General features: G+C 45.8%; 1 long non-coding RNA gene and 1 pseudogene across 1 annotated transcript; both read right to left on the bottom strand.

Moving 5' to 3' along the window:
- Positions 1-604: 604 nt before the first annotated feature.
- On the bottom strand, positions 605-9414 carry LOC137622865 (uncharacterized). The gene is made up of 3 exons (XR_011040504.1): positions 9244-9414; positions 8919-9044; positions 605-1135 (listed from the first exon to the last, which is right to left on the bottom strand). It is a non-coding gene; the product is annotated as an uncharacterized lncRNA (long non-coding RNA).
- Positions 9415-21799: 12385 nt separating this feature from the next.
- LOC137622884 (5S ribosomal RNA) lies at positions 21800-21918 on the bottom strand (annotated as a pseudogene).
- Between the last annotated feature and the right edge of the window lie 807 nt (positions 21919-22725).

Below are 22725 nucleotides of genomic sequence, written 5' to 3'. Positions count from 1 at the left end.
ACATGCTTTGTCACAAAATTAAGCCCTGTCCACATGATCGAGTATGCCCGACGGGCAAACAGTGATACCAGACCACAAGAGGTAGTGAGAATGAGGGTTGATGACATCAGAAGTGGGAAAACCACAGCAGGGATCTGGCAACCAATAGTGTTGCCAGATCCCTGCTGTGGTTTTCCCGATTCTGACGTTATTAACCCTCATTCTCACTACCTATTGTGGTCTGGTATCGCTGTTTGCCCGTCGGGCATACTCGATCATGTGGACAGGGCTTTAAGGTGTGTGGTTAGACACTGAATTTTGGTGAAATATGAACAGTATGATAATTAAAATACTGAACTATCACCAAACACTATATCAAGAATTTCGTGGGCAAGTCAAATTTCATGGTCAACAATTTTGTGGGCAAGTCAAATTTCATGGTCAGCTCATGTATTTTTAAGTTTCTTTTTGTGGCAGCAGATCTGATCAGTTGTATTCATAAAATCAGTGTTTTAAGATATTTAGTAGTTAAAAAAGATACAAAATTTAGTGAAATAGAGAACTTATTTACAATAACTATTATTTACAATAAAGTGGTAACCATAGTCGAAACCATAGGATGTAATGTATTTTAGTTCGCAACAATTTATTGGCATTTGACACCTGAAAAAGGCTCAGTCCAGTCCAGTATTAAATAGTGCCATTTTTCAATTAATTTGGTATTATTTTTTCAGGCCTAATGAAATGAGACCAGGTGTACATTAGAGACTGACCTTTTGCACCTGGTATATTTTCTTTTACTGGCTGTTATATTTGTAATAGTTATGAATAAACATGAGGCTTTATATCTAAATGTACAGATGTGCAAATTAACCCATTTACATTTAATCAAAAGCAACATTCCGGCATCCAGGTTTTATCTTCCCTCTGTTCTACATAGCCTACATACATATACAGTATATGGTTGTTAACTTTGGGAATGCTTAGTGAATTAAGATGAATATACAGTATATACATATATATATAGAAAACAATAATGGGTCAAACATTGCATAGAGAAATGGTATTCCAATACATTATATTTAAGTAAAGATAAGAATGTAACCCGTTCAAGTTGCTTTTAACGTGGAGTCGATACATGTATTGCCTCTGTACCCTGCCAACCAAAGATTGGATTTACTTTTGTGTATGAGTTTTTGTATATATTTGCAAATAAAAAAGGGATATTTGAAATAAAGCCATAATATAATTGTCTTTTAATACCCAATTGCTTTTCATATCAGGTAATTTATGGTGTATTTAATGCTTTTTCAACTTTCCAAAACATATATACACAAACTGCAACATGAGACAGTATTTAATGTAGTATTAAATATTCTGTAAGAAATCATATACCTTGTGTTAAAGGATCAAAGTAAACCAATAAGGATGTACAAAAAACAATTAATTACATAAATGATAGGCTACAGCATAATAGGAAGTTTCTTCTCTATTCTACAGTGCTGATGTCCCGTGCCACAAAAAATAAATTACTTTATTTTACATAATATTGCTTGTTAGATAATAAACATACCTCATTACCAGCGAGTTCATATATGTGTTGATAAGCTGGTAATCTCATGTAGGACGTGACTAGTACACTTTATTTGATGGCTAAGGCAGAAACATGACAAATTTGGAAGTAATTTGTATTTTTCTTAACGATACAAACCTTGAGTAGTTATGGGGTTATAACTTTCTGCGAAGCTGAAAGATTCGCCATGAGAATTTGAGCGAGGATTACCACCCCAACCGCTAGTTAGTGGGAAGAGTGGGGGTAGCCAACTATCCTGGTCGTTCACACACCTCTGCTGAGCACTCCCTTTGCTTCTGGGCAGGACTTTCTAGGGGGACACCGCTGGTGGGCCCATTTGTATAAATAGCTCTAGGTTTGTATCATTAGGAAAAATGAAAATTACTTCCAAATTTCTTATTTGTTCCAACAATACAAACCTATGCTATTTATAGGGATGACACCTCTTAGGAGGGAGGAAGTTCTTGCCAACTGGTTTTGGGATTTGACCCTAGGTTCTCTCTCTTACGATATAGATCGAAAGTGGTAGGAACCCTGTCCTCGCTAAAATAGTTGTGCTTTGCAAGATTAGTGACCTGCAGAAGCTGTGTGTCTGTGATACTAGCAATGTGGCTGGTCTTAGTAATGGGATCTCGCATCATTGGAATCTAGGAGTACTGAGACTTTGCCCAATAGCACCCCTTGCAAGAGGTATTAGGGACGCAACAAATATTATTTCTATACTTGCGTTACACAAGGGAAGTGGATCTTACCTGCAGAGGCGCGAGGTCAGCTGTACTTGAGTACCAAGGAGCTGATTCCCCAGAGGAGGAGAAGGGAAGAAAAGAAAGAAGCCAGTACTAATACTCCTTCAGCCCTTAATCCTCTGCTACTTGTCCATCAAGGGCCACTTGTTGTGCACCCACCACATAACCAATGGAAAACATATCCTTGTTTCTGTGTGTTACATCTTGCAGGTAGTGGGCAGTCAGGTCATCTGACGCTTCCACATGGCCGTTTGCAGTACCTGGGTCCTCGTTGTGGAGGAGGGTCAGGATTAAGTGCAAGGTCAATGACTGCAATTCCATGATGAAATTGTGTTCTTCATGACCCTCCTCTTGACCTTCCCTGTGCTGACAAATATTCCCGAGACATGGGGAGGAGCTGCAGCTGTTCTTTTAGGTAACCCCCCAGACTCCTCACTGGGCAAAGCACTTGTTGGTCTGGGTCTTAGGTTACAGAATGAAGACTCTCGATCCTAAAGGGTCCGAATTTAGGATACCCTACCCCCGGATTTTTTAGTCTTGGCAATAAACTAGGGGGCAAAGCTGAGAATTACCTCTCCCCTTGAATGGGAGATGTCGTCTGATAGACCATGCAGTTCACCGACTCTTTTGGCCGAAATGAAAGCAAGTAGGAACACCATCTGCAGAATAAGGTGGTGATTTCTTGCCTGGCGTAATGGTTCATAGGGGACTCGAACCACGATCCAAGGAGGACGTCCAACCTTCGACAGAGGACAAGACATCTCATAATTTCGTATGAGGAGAAAAAGTTCCATTGACGAGGAAATATCTACTCCCTTCAGTTTAAAGGCGAGACCTAAGGCTGAGCGGTAACCTTTGACTGCCGAAACCAAGAGAAGCATTTCTTCCCAGAGGTGGACAAGGAACTCCGCTATTGTTAGAAAAGAGGCATCGGGGGAGTGATACCCCTTCCATAACACCAGCCACAAAAAATAGAAAACTTTGCCTGGAAGACAGACGCTAAAGAGGGTCTGAGGTCTCTAGACATTCTTTCCGCAACTCATTACGAGAAGCCTCGCTGTGAAAAAGTGCTGGATAGTCTCCAGGCGTTAAGTCGAAGCGAAGCTACAGCTTTGTGGAAGGTGTTGACATTTGGCTGTTTGAGTAGATCGTGTCGTGGAGGAACTTCCCTCCAAAGCTGTCACGAGTTGCAGAAGGTCCTGAAACTATTCTGCGTGATGCGATGGCAGAGCTATTAGAGTCGTTGATAAGTTCTTGCTTATCCTGACTTGGTTGAGGACTTTTCTCATCAGACAGAATGTTGATGGCATGCATCTTGCCAGAGCCTGGGGTTCTGGGACTTGGGAACAGTAGAGCGGTAACTGGAAGTTCAGGGCAATTGTGATCAAGTCCACAGTCGGGGAACCCCACAAAGTCAGGACTTTGTTGGCTACTAGATGATTCAAAGACCATCCAGAGCCTACTATCCGAGTCACTCTGCTCAGATTGTCTGCAAGCACATTCCTGTTGTCTGGAATAAAGCAAGCAGATAAGGACATTGAGCTGTTTTCTGAGTATCTCTACTGCTAGATGGTTCTGTAAGAGATTTACATGCTGGTACTTTTCTGATGCAGACCAAAGGATGCAGATGGTTTGGTGTGCTATATGGGCCCCCCACCTTCTTTTGATGCAATCAAAAAACGCATCAGTTCCAGAGGGAGGAGGAGGGGGGGGGGGGACAAGATCAACCTCTTTGCAGAGGTTCTCGTCTGCCACTCACTATCTGAGGTCCGTCAGTTCTTCTGACTTCAGTTGAGCCAGGCTGTCCAAGGAATTTGTTGCTTGACTCCACTAAGACTTGAGGTGCTAGTGGACCAATGAGGAAAGATTTTTCCTTTAATAGGTATTGCAGTTCTCTGTGTAGCGTGTAAGAGAATCTGCAAAGGGAAAACCTGCGTGAAAAGAAGCGTAACTGTATGCCTGGTTACGGGAAGGTAGAAGAGTAAATATAACCTGGGTTCCGTAAGGGATATAAGCATCAACACCCTGTAAGGGATAGAGCCATCAGCACTTATAATTTATTAGAATGAGGTTCTAATTGTAAGATGGTCTATAGCCCTTCTCATCAGAAAAATCGCTTGCGCGCATATGTACATGCGGTCGTGCATGCATATTCTTCGTCTCCAGGTAAACGTTTGAAAATGAGTCTAAGACCGCTTGCGGGAATAATGTATGTGTGACGAATTGCAACATTATTCCCCAAGGAATTTTTGATTACTTATTAACTAATTGTAGTATTTTTAAAGACGCGAGCGCATACGCCCACAAAACAAAACATAGTTAGTGTAGCGTCCATAATTGCATTGGTTTGCCTACCCTCCTTGTGGGCAGGGGTTGCCAACATAAATAAGCTGACAAAGTGTGTCTGGCCGCGTTGTAAAAGTTATGTAAATCTTCTCAGGGACGAAAGTTTTCCATAAAAGGCATAGTCTCATATAAGGTTTTTTTAGTCCAGGACGCAAAAAAACACATACTGTACTAGGCAGGTTCGTATGGGGTTGCCAGCAAACGCTTTCTTGCTAGCTTCTAATGCAGACCAAGACATGCCAGAAGGATTGAACTGAATAGAATGTAAAAATTCTTTTTGCTCTGCTTCCGTCCTGGCAGTAACGAGATTGTCGCTGATCTCGCAGAGAGTGAGGGTTTCTCAGTGACGCGAGACTATTACGAGCTCGGTGAGATGAGAGCCTGAGGGCCTTTCAAGGTTACGAGAACCAAAAAGTTCAACATGATGAGGTCCCATAGGTCTGAATGCACGAGAGCCCAAAGGCTCAACAAGTCGGGACCCCGAAGGACTGAAGTCACGAGAGCCTGAAGGCTCAATGCGACGAGAGCCTGAAGGCTCGGGGATCACGAGAATCAGAGGGCTCCGCATGACGAGGGTCCAAAGGCCCGAAGCCACGTGAGCCCGAAGGCTCACCGCGACGAGATCCAAAAGGCTCACGGTCGCGAGAACCGAGAGGTTCAGTGAGACAAGCACCTGGCGGTTCTAGGTTACGACAGCCTGGGGGCAAAACGAAATGTGAGCACGAAGGCTAAGCGTGATGAGAACCAGAAGACTCTGTATCACGAGAACCATAGGTTTCTGAGTATCATGGACCTGGAGGCCCAAAGTCGACAAGAATATGACAGCCCAAAAGCCTAGCCTAACAAGGGTTACAAGAGCCCGAAGGCCCAGCGTAGCAAGTGATGAGCGCCCCGAGAACCCAAAGGTTCAGCGTAATGTGGTTCACGAGAGCCCGAAGGCTAGAAGCGATGAGAGTCTGAAGACTCAGGGTCATGAGAAACCAAAGGCTCAGCGCGACGAGTACCAAGTACCGGAGGCTCGGGGTTACGACGGCCTGAAGGCTCTTCATAACAAGGGTTACAAGAGCCCGAAGGCTCGGCACAATGAGGACCCAAAGGCCCAGGGTTACAAGAGCCCTGAGGTTCGGCGTAACAGGAGCCCGAAGGCTCAACTTAATCGTCACAAGAACCCGAAGGTTCAAACAGGCATCTTACCGCAGGCGGATAAGAATGCCCATGGTGAAGAAGGGTTGGAAACTCCACTTGATAGGGAAAAGTTTAGCAGGTTCCTCTGGAGAGGGAGTCTGCTCTGTCACAAAAAGCTGATCACAAGCTTTCTTTTGCGAATGAGAGGAATGTTCTCCCGAAGGAGGCCATCGCCTAGAACTATGCTTTCCTTTCCTACAGCCCTAGGGTAAGAGGACCTTGCCTTGGATTTTGCTTTCCCCCAGCCCCAGGGGGAGAAGCACAGTCTTCAGTGACGAGATAGCAGTTGCTGATCTTTGTCGAGCTGTTAGCAATTCCCCACATAAATGGGAAGGTTGCTGAACAGTTGAAAACTCTCCCTCGGAAGCAAAAGTTGTCCAAGCCCTGGAGGCATACCTCCTGGCCGTGCTCTCTGCTTCCCTTCAACAAGCCTTGTTCTAGTTGAAAGTTGGCATCAAGTGCTACCTGAGAAATGTAGCCGAGGCTAGTTTCTGGATTCACCCCTTAGGGATCTCTCAACTGGAACATCCAAAGTATAAACTGCCCTTGTTCCTACGTTTGAGATTGTGGAACGAAGGAGAGCCTTAGAGTGAAACAGAGATTATCACTATCAGCAGGGACCTCGTCCCGTAGGGACCCGTAGGGAAAAGGTCATAACCAGTGAGCTGATCAGGAGTTGCCACAGGTAGGGAGCTCCCTTCAGCACAAGACTGTGACGGGGTATGTAGGCAGATTCCACAAGAACGAACGGATCTGCCCTTTCTACGTCGGCTGACTTAGCCGAACGAAGGAGAACTGAATTACTATCTTAGGAAATATAGAAATTATGAAAGAAACTCACTCGGGAGATTCACCGAACCCCCAGATGGGAAGGGTGTCCCCTGAGAGAACAGAAAAATAATACAGTAATGACTGCACACTCCCTTCGCCTGCTGTCATCGTCTTGAGAAGAAAAGCAGCAGCAAGAGAACGGTAAAAACAGAATTAAAAATCATAAATCTGCTGCAAACAAGAATACCCGGGAGAAACTTCAACCCTTGGTGGGAAGAGGGTTCCCCTAGAGGGAGTAGAAAAGGTAAAGACTATGCATTCCCTCTACCAGCTGAGTAAGGCCGTTGGCCCAACGCTGCAAGGAGTGTGGGGTCAAGAGCTGAAAATATCAAATTGCAAAGTTATTACTTAAAACTTAATTACTGAAGAAATTATTCGGGAGCCCAACCTAACCAGCGAACAGGAAAGGTGTTCCCTGCAGAGGATCTGCCAGTCATCAACGTAAGAGGGAGAGCGGCGTAGTAAGGGAGAAGGAGTGTCACCACAATGACGACTCCCTTGCGGCAGAAACCGAGTCCGCACTACACTGTCATACAAACAGGAATTTTAATAAAAGCTTAAATATGCAGTATATAAAAACATTACATGTGATCCAAGCCTAAAGTAAAGTGAACTAAATCACAGGTGTGTGAGTGGGAGTGGTAGCAAGCTACCCCCCCGCTAACTAGCGGTGTGGGTAGTTAACCCTCGCTAAATTTTAATGGCTCGTCATTTCAGCTCCGCCTAAAGTATAACCCCTAATAAATAGCGTGGTTTGTATTCCAGTTACGGAATAAACATAAGTTTAAGAATAAGAAAAACAGAATTACTGTAACTGTTAAACAATCAAATGGTAAGCCTTAACAGCGGGAGAGAGCGGCAGTGATTGTCCTCTACTGAGCCAGAAAGCAAAGTGGGTGCTCAGCCCAGGTGTGTGCGTGAGCAGGGTAGCTCGCTACCCCCACCACTCCCGCTAACTAGTGGTTGGGTGGTTATCCCTCACTAAAATTCTTTCAGCTTTGCCAAAAGTAATATCCCTATAAATAGCGTAGGGTTTGTATTTAGTGTTGGAACAATTGTATCTTCCAAAGCAAGAAATTTTTCAAAAGCAAAAAGAAATTGTTAGTAATAGTCATAATAATGTTCTCTTTGCTCTCATAACTCTACTCTTATTAATAGAGCTCCTACAATTACCTAAAACTTTTCAGTAATTCTCAGTTACTCAAATCCATTGAATAACACCTATAAATTCTATCTGAATATTCTCCACTTAGGTCGAAATGATCAACACTTACATGTGCATAAACCACCACCTCCTTGAGGAAAACCAAAAACAAACTTCCACACCATAATGAATGGTACTAACCAGAGGAAGTCAAAAGCAACTTTTTCACTAACATTTGACACTCTCACCACAGCTACACAGACTCTTAGTCTTCAAACTCACCAGATTGAATGATTAACAGACAAAAGTTTTCTGCCTGAGGATGTCAAAGGAATTTTATCTTTCACACTTGACACTTACCTACCACATCATCTACACACACCTAATTTTTTTTAAAGATAAAAGCAAAAGGGGTACACCAATGCACAAGCTATTTAGAAATGAGTACACATGAAGCAGCTAAAATGATCCACATTACCAACAAAGACTTGTGCCCTTATCCATAACAAATTTGATCCTAGATAAGTAGTTATTACTTAAAGGTCTTTGTAGCAGCATCCTTTTAGGACCCCTAGCTGCAACCAACCTTTCAACTTCATCTATAGCCTTCCTCTATTCCTATATCATTTCTTGCTTCTCGCTATCCAACCTCAAGACTTTTACTTAATACAACTGTGAGTTTCCCTTAGCTGCACTTTAATGTTGAGTGGCCTCCTAGGACTCTGCAGAAAGAGCTTATGGCCCCAACTCTATAATTCTTAAATTCAATTCAGGCTTTAGGTACATTACACTATTGTCACCATAACCTAAGTTTGTCACATCCTAGCATCTGAAGGTGTAACTTGCACATAGCCTATACAACCTACAAATTGCCTTTTGAGAGTCACATGAAATTTTACATATGAAAACGATTATAAAGTTTAGAAATAAATACATTAACATGATAAAGACAATAGGCTACACCTAGCAAAGCAAAGAAACTCATTGAAGATGAAATTATCAACTGTAGAAGGATAGCAAAGATGAAATTCAAATAAACCAAACTTGAACTAAATCATTTTTAGCCAGATGAAACACTTTGAAAATATAACCAAGTTACTTACAAACACCTTACCTTTTATTATCCATCCAGGTGAGGTACTGATCAACACGTGTGTAAATCCCTGGGTATTGCGCAGAACCAAGGTCATAACCAAAACTTACAATGCCCACTTCCCGTTAGATTCCCTCTTGACCAAAGCTAACATGTGTGAAAGAACCCATAAAATTATCACAAGATGACTTTACAAAACTTCTGATATTTTAATACAATTTTAAAGAGACTTTCCATTGCAAATTCTGTGGATTGGTCCTATTACAGGCTAGAAATATTACCTGCTTGTCTAATTAATCTTATATTGATGGACTGAAAATTAACTAAAGGTCAATTTAGCACTTGCCCAAAGCACATTGTTGATTATGTCCAGCACAGAGAATGCATTTTTTAATTCCATTTTGATAAAGGAAACTCAATGTAGGTCCAGCTGCTTCACCTATTCTGTATATGCCATTGCACTTTCTGCTCTGTACAACTTCCATGTTGGAGTCATGTTAAACTGATGATACCGTTCCTGTCTGAAATGCAAATTTCAAATATGAAAATTATGAATTTTCTTTAAAAATGTTATTTTTATTAGTAAAATAAATTTTTGAATATACTTACCCGATAATCATGTAGCTGTCAACTCCGTTGCCCGACAGAATTCTATGGAGGGATACGCCAGCTATCACAATACTAGAAGGGGGTGTACTTACCAGCGCCACCTGTGGCCAGGTACTATAGTACTTCTTGTTGACACCTCCTCAATTTTTCCTCGGTCCACTGGTTCTCTATGGGGAGGAAGGGAGAGTCAATTAAATCATGATTATCGGGTAAGTATATTCAAAAATTTATTTTACTAATAAAAATAACATTTTTCAATATTAAACTTACCCGATAATCATGTAGCTGATTCACACCCAGGGGGGTGGGTGAAAACCAGTGTACAAGATTAAAGGATAGCTAAGTATCCCATATTTCATATAACAGTTATCTCAAATAACAATGAAATAATAAGTACCTGGTAAGGAAGTCGAATTGAACCGTTACTCTGCCTCTTTTTTAAGTTCGTCTTCCTTACTGAGCGCAGCGTTCCTCTTGGAGGCTGAATCAACTCAAAGGTGCTAAAGTATATAGGGCTGCAACCCCTACTAAAGGACCTCTACAAAACCTCTAACCCAGGCGCTTCTCAAGAATGAATTGACCACCCGCCAAATCAAAAGGATGCAGAAGGCTTCTTAGCCTACTGTAACAACCATAAAAACAACAATAAAAGCATTCAAGAGAAAGGTTAAAAAAGGTTATGGGATTAAGGGAATGTAGTGGCTGAGCCCTCACCTACTACTGCACTCGCTGCTACGAATGGTCCCAGGGTGTAGCAGTTCTCGTAAAGAGACTGGACATCTTTAAGATAAAATGATGCAAACACTGACTTGCTCCTCCAATAGGTTGCATCCATTATGCTCTGCAGAGAACGGTTTTTATTAAAGGCCATCGAAGTAGCTACGGCTCTTACTTCGTGGGTCCTTACCTTCAGCAACGTAAGGTCTTCCTCCTTTAAGTGAGAATGGGCTTCTCTGATCAGAAGCCTTATATAATACGAAACCCCGTTCTTGGACATGGGCCTCGAAGGTTTCTTGATGGCACACCATAAGGCTTCTGACTGTCCTCGAATAGGTTTAGACCTATTAAGATAATACTTGAGAGCTCTGACAGGGCAAAGAACTCTCTCTAGTTCGTTACCTACCATGTTGGAGAGGCTAGGTATTTCAAACGATCTAGGCCAAGGACGTGAAGGAAGTTCGTTCTTAGCTAGGAATCCGAGCTGAAAAGAACATGTTGCAGATTCGGTCGTGAAACCAATGTTCTTGCTGAAGGCATGAACCTCACTGACTCTCTTAGCTGTTGCAAGGCAGACTAGAAAAAGAGTCTTGAGGGTAAGGTCCTTGAAGGAAGCTGACTGGAGAGGTTCGAACCTAGGTGACATAAGGAACCTTAAGACTACGTCTAGGTTCCAGCCTGGAGTGGATAGACGACGCTCTTTAGAAGTCTCAAAGGACTTAAGGATGTCTTGAAGGTCCTTGTTGGAAGAAAGGTCCAAACCTCTGTGGCGGAGAACTGAAGCCAACATACTCCTGTACCCTTTAATGGTAGGGGCTGAAAGGGATCTCTCATTCCTAAGATGTAATAGGAAGTCAGCTATTTGGGTCACAGAGGTATTGGTAGAGGATACTGAATTGGCTCTACACCAGCTCCGGAAGACTTCCCACTTTGATTGGTAGACTCTACGAGTGGAAACCCTTCTTGCTCTGGCAATCGCACTGGCTGCCTCCTTCGAAAAGCCTCTAGCTCTAGCGAATCTTTCGACAGTCTGAAGGCAGTCAGCCGAAGAGCGTGGAGGTTTGGGTGCAACCTGTCTACGTGAGGTTGACGTAGAAGGTCCACTCTTAGAGGTAGAGTCCTGGGGATGTCGACTAGCCATTGAAGTACCTCTGTGAACCATTCTCTTGCAGGCCAAAGGGGAGCAACCAGCGTCAGCCGTGTCCCTTCGTGCGAGATGAATTTCTGCAGGACTTTGTTGATTATCTTGAACGGTGGGAATGCGTAAAGGTCGAGATGGGACCAGTTCAGCAGAAAAGCATCCACATGAACTGCTGCAGGGTCTGGAACTGGGGAACAGTACAGCTGAAGTCTCTTGGTCATGGAGGTGGCAAACAGATCTATGGTAGGTTGACCCCACAAGGTCCAAAGTCTGTTGCACACACTCTTGTGGAGGGTCCATTCCGTGGGAATGACCTGATTCCTTCTGCGTAGGCGATCTGCTGAGACGTTCATGTTGCCCTGAATGAACCTCGTGACCAAAGTGAGGTTTTGACTTCTTGACCAAATGAGGAGGTCCCTTGCGATCTCGTATAGGCTCCTCGAATGGGTCCCTCCTTGCTTGGAGATGTACGCCAAGGCTGTGGTGTTGTCTGAGTTCACCTCCACCACCTTGCCCAGCAGGAGGGACTTGAAGTTCAGCAGGGCTAAATGAACTGCTAGTAGCTCCTTGCAGTTGATGTGGAGCGTTCCCTGTTCCTCGTTCCACGTTCCCGAGCATTCCCGTCCGTTCAAGGTCGCACCCCAGCCCGAGTCCGATGCATCTGAGAAGAGATGAAGATTGGGGGTCTGAATAGCCAACGATAGGCCCTCCCTGAGAAGGAGATTGGTCTTCCACCACAAGAGAGTGGTCTTCATCTCTTTGGTGACTGGGATAGAGACTGCTTCGAGAGTCAAACCCTTGTCCCAATGAGCTGCAAGATGGAATTGAAGAGGGCGGAGGTGGAGTCTCCCTAGCTCGACGAACAGGGCCAGTGATGAAAGGGTCCCTGTGAGACTCATCCACTGTCTCACCGAGCAACTGCTCCTCTTCAGCATGCTCATGATGCAATCTAGGGCTTGGCTTATCCTTGGGGCCGATGGAAAAGCCCGAAAATCCTGACTCCGAACCTCCATTCCCAGGTACACAATGGATTGGGAGGGAATGAGCTGAGACTTTTCTATGTTGACTAACAGACCCAGTTCTCTGATTAAGTCCAAAGTCCAGTTGAGACTCTCCAGACAGCGACGACTCGTGGAGGCTCTCAACAGCCAGTCGTCTAAGTAGAGGGAGGCTCTGATGTCCGATAAGTGGAGGAATTTTGCTATATTCCTCATCAGATGCGTGAACACCATAGGAGCTGTGCTTAGGCCAAAACACAGGGCTTGGAATTGGTAGACAACCTTTCCAAAAACGAATCTCAGGAAAGGTTGGGAGTCTGGATGAATAGGAACGTGAAAGTAGGCATCTTTCAAGTCCAACGAGACCATCCAGTCCTCCTGCCTGACCGCTGCTAGGACCGACTTCGTCGTCTCCATCGTGAACGTCTGCTTGGTGACATACGCATTGAGCGCGCTGACGTCCAGCACCGGTCTCCAACCTCCTGTCTTCTTAGCCACCAGAAAGAGACGGTTGTAGAAGCCCGGGGATTGATGGTCCCGGACTATAACCACTGCCTTCTTCTGCACAAGTAGCGACACCTCCTGGTGCAACGCTAGCCTCTTGTCCTCTTCTTTGTAGTTGGGAGAGAGGTTGATGGGAGATGTGGTCAGAGGGGGTTTGAGGCAGAATGGAATCCTGTAACCCTCCCTCAGCCAACTGACAGACTGGGCGTCTGCACCTCTCTTTTCCCAGGCTTGCCAGAAGCTCTTGAGTCTGGCTCCTACTGCTGTCTGGAGATGCGGAGAGTCAGTTTTTTCCTTTAGAGGCCTTGGAACCTTTCCTAGACTTGCTCCTGGAAGAGTCTGGACGGGAGCTTCCTCGGCTGGGGGCTCTACCACGAAAGGGCGGTATGAACCTCGTAGCAGGAGTATCAGCCACTGGGGTGCGATAAGTCCTGGGGACTTAGGTAGCAACCTTAGTCTTACGAGCCGATGAGGCTAAAAGATCATGTGTGTCCTTTTGTATCAGGGCAGCAGACAAGTCCTTAACCAGCTCTTCGGGGAAGAGGAACTTCGAGAGCGGAGCGAAAAGGAGTTGAGACCTTTGACAAGGTGTAATGCTGGAGGAAAGGAAGGTACATAGCTGTTCCCTTTTCTTAAGAACCCCTGACACAAACATCGACGCAAGCTCGCCAGATCCATCTCTAATGGCCTTATCCATGCAGGACATTAATAGCATGGCAGAATCTTTGTCCGCAGGGGAGGTCTTCTTGCTGAGGGCCCCCAGGCACCAGTCTAAGAAGTTGAACATCTCAAATGCTCTAAAAACACCCTTCAGGAAGTGATCAAGGTCTGAGAAGGTCCAGCAAACCTTAGAGCGCCTCATTGCTGTTCTACGAGGCGAGTCTACCAGACTTGAGAAGTCAGCCTGGGCAGAGGCAGGGACTCCCAAGCCTGGTTCCTCTCCTGTGGCATACCAAACGCCCGCTTTAGAGGTGAGCTTAGTCGGAGGAAACATGAATGAAGTCTTTCCAAGGTGTTGCTTAGTCTGCAACCACTCCCCTAAGATCCTTAACGCTCTCTTAGAGGACCTTGCTAGGACTAGCTTAGTATAGGTAGACTTAGCTGGCTGCATGCCCAGCGAAAACTCAGATGGCGGAGAGCGTGGAATGGCAGAGACAAAGTGGTCTGGGTATACCTCCCTAAACAGAGCCAAGACCTTACGAAAGTCAATAGAAGGCGGAAAAGACTTGGATTCATCCACGTCTGATGAGGGATCCAGGTGTGCCGCCTCATCATCAGACGCCTCATCACCAGAGTGTAGCGAAGAGATCGGAAAGGTATGCTGAACGGCAGAGTCAGCACGAGCTGGAACAACAATATTAGTGGTTTCCTCTTCAAGACTCTGTTGAGGGAACACCTGAGGCTCAGACTGCAAGGGCTGATCACAAGAAGTAGCAGAAGGTAGGCGCATGGGTGGAGGAGGCTGACTCCTAGCATGAGTGACTGAACTCAAGGGTTGCGCTTGCTGAGTGGTTGGCGGAAGCGGAGTAGCAAGTTCCTGAGGAACGAGTAGAGGTTCCTGCGGTGTGAGCGGAGAGCGATGAGGTAGAGGCTGCGCAGAACGTAGTAAATGTCTCGCGAGTTGAGGCTCCTGAGGCGCAAGGCTAAGGTGTTGTGGTGCTTGCCTTGAGGAGGGTTGAGCTTGCTGCAGCGAGAGCTGAGGAGACTGACTCATGGATGGGAGAGGTTGTTGTACCTCAACCGAGTGTTGCATCAATGGTGGAGCTGCAAGTGGAAGCGGAGGAAGAGAGGTATAAGCCTCCTGATCCCATTGCTGAGGTTGCCTTAAGGAAGGTGGAGGGAGCTGTACACCACTGGGAACAGTAAACTCAGAACGTGGCTCAACATCGTACGCCTGGCAGGCGGTACTGCGGTCAGGCGGAGCGAGCGCAGGCGGAGCGAGTGCAGGCGGAGGCGGAGGCGCAACCTTCTCAGCCCGACACTCACGCATCAAGACAAAGTTGTGACTGCATGGACTGCAGTAGAGCCAACTTGGGGTCGGCAGACACTAAGGTCTGCTGAGGCAAAGCCTTAACAGCAGAGATCTGTTGCGGCAGAACCTTACTCCTCTTGGGCGGAGTGCAGTCGACAGATGACTGCGGCGAGTCAGAGCTGAGCCAATGACTGCAGCCCGGTTGAGCACTCGCGGACTGGACTCTGCGTTTGAGTGGTCTAGAGACCTGAGTCCAGCGTTTCTTCCCTGACAATTGATCAGCGGACGAGTAAAAGACGGGCTCAATCGTCTGCAGGTGGGAGTGACGGTCTCTGGAAGACACGCCCGCAACCACCGAGGATACTTCTGTGCGCCGATCAAGGCCTGCCGAACCCTTTTGCCCTTCGACATTGCTTCTCCCCTGGGCTTGGGAGCTTGCAAGAGGTCCCGGACTGGGAGGACGACTGGCACGCACAGAAGTATCCTCACGCACCACACTGACACTGACACTAGCACTTGGCACTGCACTGACACTAGCACTCGTCACAGCACTGGCACTAATACCACCCACTGCACTCTTGACCTTAAGTTCCTTGACTTCGGCCATAAGAGACTTATGATCGCTAACCACTGACTCTACTTTATCGCCTAAGGCCTGAATAGCACGCAAAACAACAGACATATCAGGCTGAGGGCAAATAGTAGGTTCGGGGGTAGCCACTACAGGGGTAGGAAAAGGTAGGGGATCATGGGGTGAGGAAAAAAGTGAAGAGTGAGAAGAACTCCTCCTAACTCTGCCTCTCTCTAACTTGGTTGAATACTTCAGAAGACGGACAAAATCAAGTTCCGAAAGTCCGGCGCATTCCTCACATCGATTTTCTAACTGACAGGGTCTATCCCTACAGTCAGAACAAGCGGTGTGAGGATCTACCGAGGCCTTCGGAATACGCCTATTACAAGACCTACATTGCCTATGGGTGGGGGCTTGTGAAATGTCAGACATCTTGAATCCAAAGAGTTAGCCAAGTGGGGTTTCAAAATCAAGCAAAAGATCGTTAACCGTTAAATCAGTCTAAATAATAGCTATCTAAGCTAATATAGAAGTTTTCCAGTAAAGCGACAGCCGAAATCTGAGAGAATACTTCACCAAAAGCCGTGAAAATACTCGAAGATCATAAGCGTATCCCAGAACGTCTTGCCGGAAGCACGACAGAGGAAAAATTGAGGAGGTGTCAACAAGAAGTACTATAGTACCTGGCCACAGGTGGCGCTGGTAAGTACACCCCCTTCTAGTATTGTGATAGCTGGCGTATCCCTCCATAGAATTCTGTCGGGCAACGGAGTTGACAGCTACATGATTATCGGGTAAGTTTAATATTGAAAAAATATTTTTTGTTTACTCTTGAAAATACTCATTACAGTACTGAAATCATTTGCAATGGGCATACAGTACATTCATCATGAACAAACCAAATGGTCGGGATATTGCTCAATCTTGCTTTAGAATATAACACAGTAAAACTTATTTGATAAGTAATACAGTACTAAATATGCAGCTAAAATAATATAGACAAAATAAAAATCTATAATACAATAAGATATGATTCAGTTGTCAAAAACAGGGGCTAAGATACTCCTCAATTTATTGAGAAACAAAATTGATTAAGGAATTTAAAATATTTGGAAATAATTTGTATTTTTCCTAACCATACAAAATTGAAGCTCTTTACTATGGAGATACAGTATATTTCATCGAAAGCCAAAACTCAGAGTAAAACTTTTAGCAAAGTGTAACTACCCACGGCTAATTAGCAAGGGGGTAGGTCCAACCACCCTGCTCAGAGCTCACACTTGGTAGCCAAAACAGGCCACTTTACAATTGGAAGGACTTCCAGGATAAGGTGATGGCAGGCCAGTATGTGTAAAGAGCCTCATGTTTGTATGGTTCAGAAAATTAAGATTTATTTCAAAGTTTGTCATTTGTTCCAGCACCAAATGCAAGCCTTTCAGCTCTTTACTATGGAGACTTGCCTTTATGTGGGTGCAAGTCCAATACCAACTAGCTGGTCCCTGACCTGGGGCGGGACTTTCGTGCTTCGCACGAGCCATGAAAGAGAGTACCATATCACCTCGCTCTCTCTCAATGAGAGATAACATCATAAGCAATTGTGCTAAGGTGTGAGAACATAGCATTGTGACTCAGCCAGGTAAGGACATACGTTGGAGCCACACTCGTCTTTTACATGGACGTTACTCAATCCCTACTTCACTGGGAGATCGGGGACATAAATATATTGCATATATCAGGTTACACAAGGGACAATGGCACCCACCTGCAATCCGAGGTCAGCTTAAAGAGTTCCTCGGATGCTCAAGCCCCACAAGAGAGGAGAATGAAAGACAAAAAGGCCAGTCATGCAGATTCATATTAGACTTACAACTGGGTAACATCTACCCTTAACCGATAGCTACTTAGTCCTACAAGGGAGCTGAGGTGTTACTGACTACGTTTTATGCAGCCACCAAAGGACCTATGTGTCAAGGTTCCTGTGGGTTATGTCTAGCAGGTAGTGGGCAGTGAACATTGTTTGATGTTTCCACAAGCCCGCTTGTAAGACCTGCGTCACATTGAAGTTCTTTTTGAATGCCAGGTATGTGCTAACACCCGACATCATGAACTTTAAGTCTATGGTGAAGAGGATTCGAGTCTGAGTGAAGGGCTCATTCAATCCCCTTCCTGATCCAGGCGGAGATTGAGTTCTTCGTAATTCTGATCTTGACCCTGCATGTGCTTGCAAACAGTCTATTGACCTGAAGTACTGTACTAGACATATTTATAGCAGTCTGGGGACACAGATAATTACATGAATCAAATCTCATCCTTCTCTCATCCACACTAATTCAGAGCTTCATCTTCCTAGTTTCTATTTACCCTTATTACTCATAACTACTCACATTTAATCTTAACTCTTTACTTTCACACCTTTATCAGAATCTGCAATTTCTCTTCAATGTTCCCAATCAACACGTTATCAATTGTATATAACCCTTTTAAATACCATTTAGATCTAAATCTTATAGGTAAAAAAATTATACTTTCATTTACTGTACAGCAAAACTGGAATTCACTATTGGAAATGGATGAGTGCCGACATTTTTTACATTTTTCTCTGTATGACTAATTAAGGCTGCGGTATAACTTGCGTACCATTTGATTAAAATATGAACACTATTTCATTGTCTAAGTCTATTGTCCACTTTTGGGAGAATGAAGTTGGGTTACCGCCAATGAATTGTTTCCAATCGCTTGTGGAAGCTTTTCAGTTTTTTGCATAACGTAATCCTTTGTAAGAATTTTTAACCAATTAAGAGCTTCCATGTATTTACACATAAGTTCATAGATGTTACTTTACAACACTTCAGTTCCAGTATAACTCCTCCCACAAGAGAATGTCTCTCAAAAGAAACTTCAATCTATTCTAGCCTTGGGTAGTGCCATAGTCTCTGTACCATGGCCTTCCACTGTCTTGGGTTAGAGTTCTCTTACTTGAGGGTACACTCGGACACACTATTCTGTCTTATTTCTCTGTCTCGTGTTTTGTTAAAGTTTTTACAGTTTATATAGGAAATATTTATTTTAATGCTGTTACTGTTCTTTAAACATTTAATATTCCCTATCCTCCTCCTTAGACTCCTAGACTGGGTTAAGTCTGTTTGGGGTGCAGATATCTATGGTTATCTACGGATACATCCCTGATTATACATGATACCTTAGGATAGTAGTTCCGGGGGTTAGAACCCTGTGATACCTGACGGTAATTCTCTTGTAATATCACTCACAGAAATATTATACAGTAGGAAGCTGCCCCAAGGAACTTCCATCAGGACGACATGGTTCAAGCCCAAAAATAGATTTTTCCTTCATCAAAACCAGTTTTATTATTCCTTGTTTTCTTTCCTCACTGGGCTATTTTCCCTGTTGGAGCCCATGGGCTTATAGGATCCTGCTTTTCCAATTATGGTTGTAGCTTAGCAAATAATAATAATAATAATACTGAAATTTAGTGTAATTATATCTATTCAATAAATGACAAATTCGAAGATAATTTGTATTTTTCCTAACCATACAAACCTTAGCTATTTACATTGGGTTTACCTTTTAGCGCAGCTGAAATGGCGAGCCATTTAACGAGGGTGTATTATCCCCGCGCTAGTTAGTGGGGGGGGGGAGGTAGGGGAGTGGTAGCTAGCTACCCCCCCCCCTCACACACAGGTGAATGCTCACTTTCACTTAGAGGTAGGACTTGTCTTGGGGGACAGGGCTGGCGGGCAAATATGTGTAAATAGCTAAGGTTTGTATGGTTAGGAAAAATACAAATTATCTTCGAATTTGTCATTTGTTCCGTAACCGAAATACAAACCACGCTATTTACATTGGGTGACTTACCCCTTAGGTAGGGTGGAAAGTCCCCAGCCATACTGGCTTTGGCTTTACCCGGGGACTCAGAATCCGAGTGAGTTGCACTCGAGAAAAGGAGTCCCTGCACCTCACAAGTTCCTTGCTCCGCAAGGAACCGTGTGGCCTACGTAAGCTTGTGTGTGAAGGAAGAAGTGTGACCCGTCCTAGGCAGTTGACCTGGAGTTCCACAAGGAACTCTGGGTTAGGACGTTCCCAATACCACCTCGTCAGGGTATGGGGGACGCGACAGTATTGACTCAATACTCGGAACACAAGGAAGCATGGTTTACCTGCAGAGGTTCGAGGTCAGCTATGCAGAGACCAGGATGCTGCTTCCCCGTAGAGGGGATGATGAAGAAAGAAATAAGGGCCAGACATACTTCTTTCGTTCATGCAGACTAAAACCTGATAACAATGCCCTCAACCTTCTGCTACCTGTCCAAAAAGGAGCCTGAGGTTAGACCAGCTGTTGTGTAGCCACCACAGAGCGATAGAAAACGTATCGAAACTCCTGTGGGTCACGCCCTGCAGGAAGCGGGCTGCGAAGGTCATTAGACGCTTCCAGACTCCAGCTTGTAGCACCTGCGTCACAGAGTAGTATTACTCGAAGGCGAGGGACGTTGCGATTTATCCAACATCGTGCTGTAGGGCGACGTGACGGGGGAGGGTCTGAAGACAGGACGAGATGAATGTCCTTGAGTCCGGGCTGAAGAGGTATACTGGTGACTCTCCCCCCATGTCCTCCTTGTGTTCCCAAATCGGCTGCAACTGAGGACAAACTGCAGCTGTTCCCAAAGCTAACCTCTCGATTCCTTTATTGGCAAGAAAGAGAAGGTTTTGGGACATCAGATACAGAATGGAGACTCGAAATCTTGAAGGAATTGGACCGAAGGGCCGGGACCCCAAGATTCTGAGTCTAGCCAACAACTCAGGAGCAAACCTGAATGTTGCCTTCCCCCCTTCCTTAGAAAGGGCGGAGTCGTACGAGACCAAGAAGATTGCTTACACACTGGCCGCGGCCCGAGTGAGCAGGAGACCCAAGACGGAATACAATTAGAGGCCTGTCGTAAAGGGTCTTGAGAAGATCTCTTAAGGGACTAAAAAGTCCGAGCCATGCTCCAAGTTGGAGGTCTCACTCCGACTAGGGCAGGGACGATCGTAGCTTCGCATGAGCAATGAAAGATCCAGCGGGCAGGAAAATGTTATTCCTTTAAGCCTGAAGGTCAGGGAAATGCTGAGCGACAGGCTTCATTGCCGTGAGCGGAAAGGAGTTTCCTCCCGCCAAAAGGCAATAAGACCGTTATTGCTGGAGAAGAGGCCTCAAGGGAAGAGGTATATCTCCCACGGCACCAACCACCGAAGACTCTTCACTTCGCCTGGAAGACCCCTGCGGATGACTATCTCAGATGACGCGACCTCCGTACCGCGACTGTAGCGGGTTGTCTCTTCTTGAGGAGGAGGCGTAGTGTCTCCAGGCATGAAGCCGAAGCGACGCCCCGGTTCGTGAAAGATGTTGCATTGCGGTTGTTTGAGTAGTCTGTGCCGTGGGAGAAGCTCTCCCGGGAGTTCCATCAAGGGAAGCAGAGGGTCCAGAAACCGTTCTGCGCATAGTCCCAGTGGAGCTCTCCCATTGAAAGGTTGACAGACAACCTGGTCTTGTTGAGACCCATTCTCCACAGACAAAAAGGAGGGAAGACGCAGGCATCGAAGTTGTCCCACCATCACCGGAATGCATCTTGCCAGAGTCTCGGGGTCTGAGACTGGGGGAAAGAACAGCGGAAGCTTGAGGTTCCAAGCTGTTGCAATCAGGTCCCCCAGGCCAGGACTTGCTGGTTACTCAAGGCCAAAGACCCCCAGGTACACTCTCTCTACGAAGCTCTGCTCGGATAGTCGGAGAGAACATTCCTCTGCCTGGAATGAGAGAGCCGATGGTGGTATTGAGAGTATCTCAATCATCTCGGTATCTCTACTGCAAGATGTAAAGGTGTGAAAATGCATTCCCTGCTGGTTAGAACACGCCAGAATCATGAAGTCGACGCGCACGGAGCGACTCGGCAGGAGCTATAGGATCTGTAGAGGGGCCAGACTACGGCCCCTAAGCCTGCCTGAATGATGGAGAGGTATCCTTCAGGTCCTGACCATAGGCCTGGACCAGAACATGACCCCCCCCCCCTTTTCTTTGACGAGTCCGAGAACAGCATCAAGAATGTGGGGAAAGGACGAGAATATCCACTCCCATCAAGAGGTTCCATAGGTTAACACCCATTGCAGGTCTAATAGTTCCACTGGTCCCATAGGGGCCAGGAAGTCCGGTTAATCGTTGCCTGAAACCACCGGAACTTGGAACGCCCCACATGGAACTTATCCTGAGGCGACCGTTCGGAACTATAGACGGGTCAATGAGGAAAGGAGAACTAGGAAACGTTCCAAGGTAGGGCTGAAAGCTCTGCTTGACTGAGAACAGCCTTGCCACAGTCAACTGAAGGGAAGGCTCGGAGGAGGTGGCAACAGAATCTGGCGTCCCCAGGTGGTCACCCATCCAAGTACTGACCAGAACCGACGTTGCTTAACCTCGCTGGACGGACGAGAAGCGGGGTTTCCAACGTGGTAAGGCCGTTGACTCAATATCATGGCCAGATACTCCAGATGTTGAGGCAGAAGAAGAGAAGGCTCCTAGCAAAATACCATGAACCCACACTCATGGTAAGCATCCGGAAGCTTGTCCCGGCGCTGAAGAAGGTCGAACCCGAGCCTACCGGAGTTGACCAGACCTCCAAAAAGCGAAGGAGGCGGAAGCATGCACCTGAGCGGCCATGAGGAAAGCAGGGAGAGTTCTCTGGGGAAAAAAACCTGCGATGCCACGGCGGGATCGCCACACTGCATCATAAGCAGTAATACCTGCAGTCTAGGCTGAATTCCACGAGCTCCCTGGAAGATGGATGGAATGGAAACTGAAAGTACCCGTCCTTACGATCCAGGATTTAAGGAGTCCTGTCGCCTCGTTACCAGTCTGATCGATTCTGCTGTTCTACGCTGGACGAAGTTTGTTCGACAAACTTGATCAGGGCTGAGAGGTCGACTACGGAACTCCCGTCTCAGATACCTCTTTACAGGAAAGGATCGACTGAAGAAGCCGGGGGTGAAGCCGTCGATGATCCTATGGAGGACCTTCTCCCAAGGTATGGATCATTCTGCCCAAACGGGCAAACTCTTGCCGACCCTATGGCAAAGAGGTTCAGAGACATTGAATTCGCTGACAGAGACGGCAGGCGCGATATCCTTAGCTGATCACAGAGATCGTGCGGGAATAGGCATCAGGATGAGTAACCTTAAGTATCCTCCCAGCGTGAACCTGCAAGGGGGGGGGTGCCAATCCTAGAGTTCGTGAACTCTGCCGCGCCGGGACCCCGTCGGTTCGCCGGCGAACA

This window comes from Palaemon carinicauda, chromosome 29 (assembly GCF_036898095.1).
Source record: "Palaemon carinicauda isolate YSFRI2023 chromosome 29, ASM3689809v2, whole genome shotgun sequence".
Lineage (NCBI taxonomy): Eukaryota > Metazoa > Arthropoda > Malacostraca > Decapoda > Palaemonidae > Palaemon > Palaemon carinicauda.
Note: the sequence above shows the minus strand (reverse complement) of the source record. Positions and strands in the feature narration are given on the sequence as shown.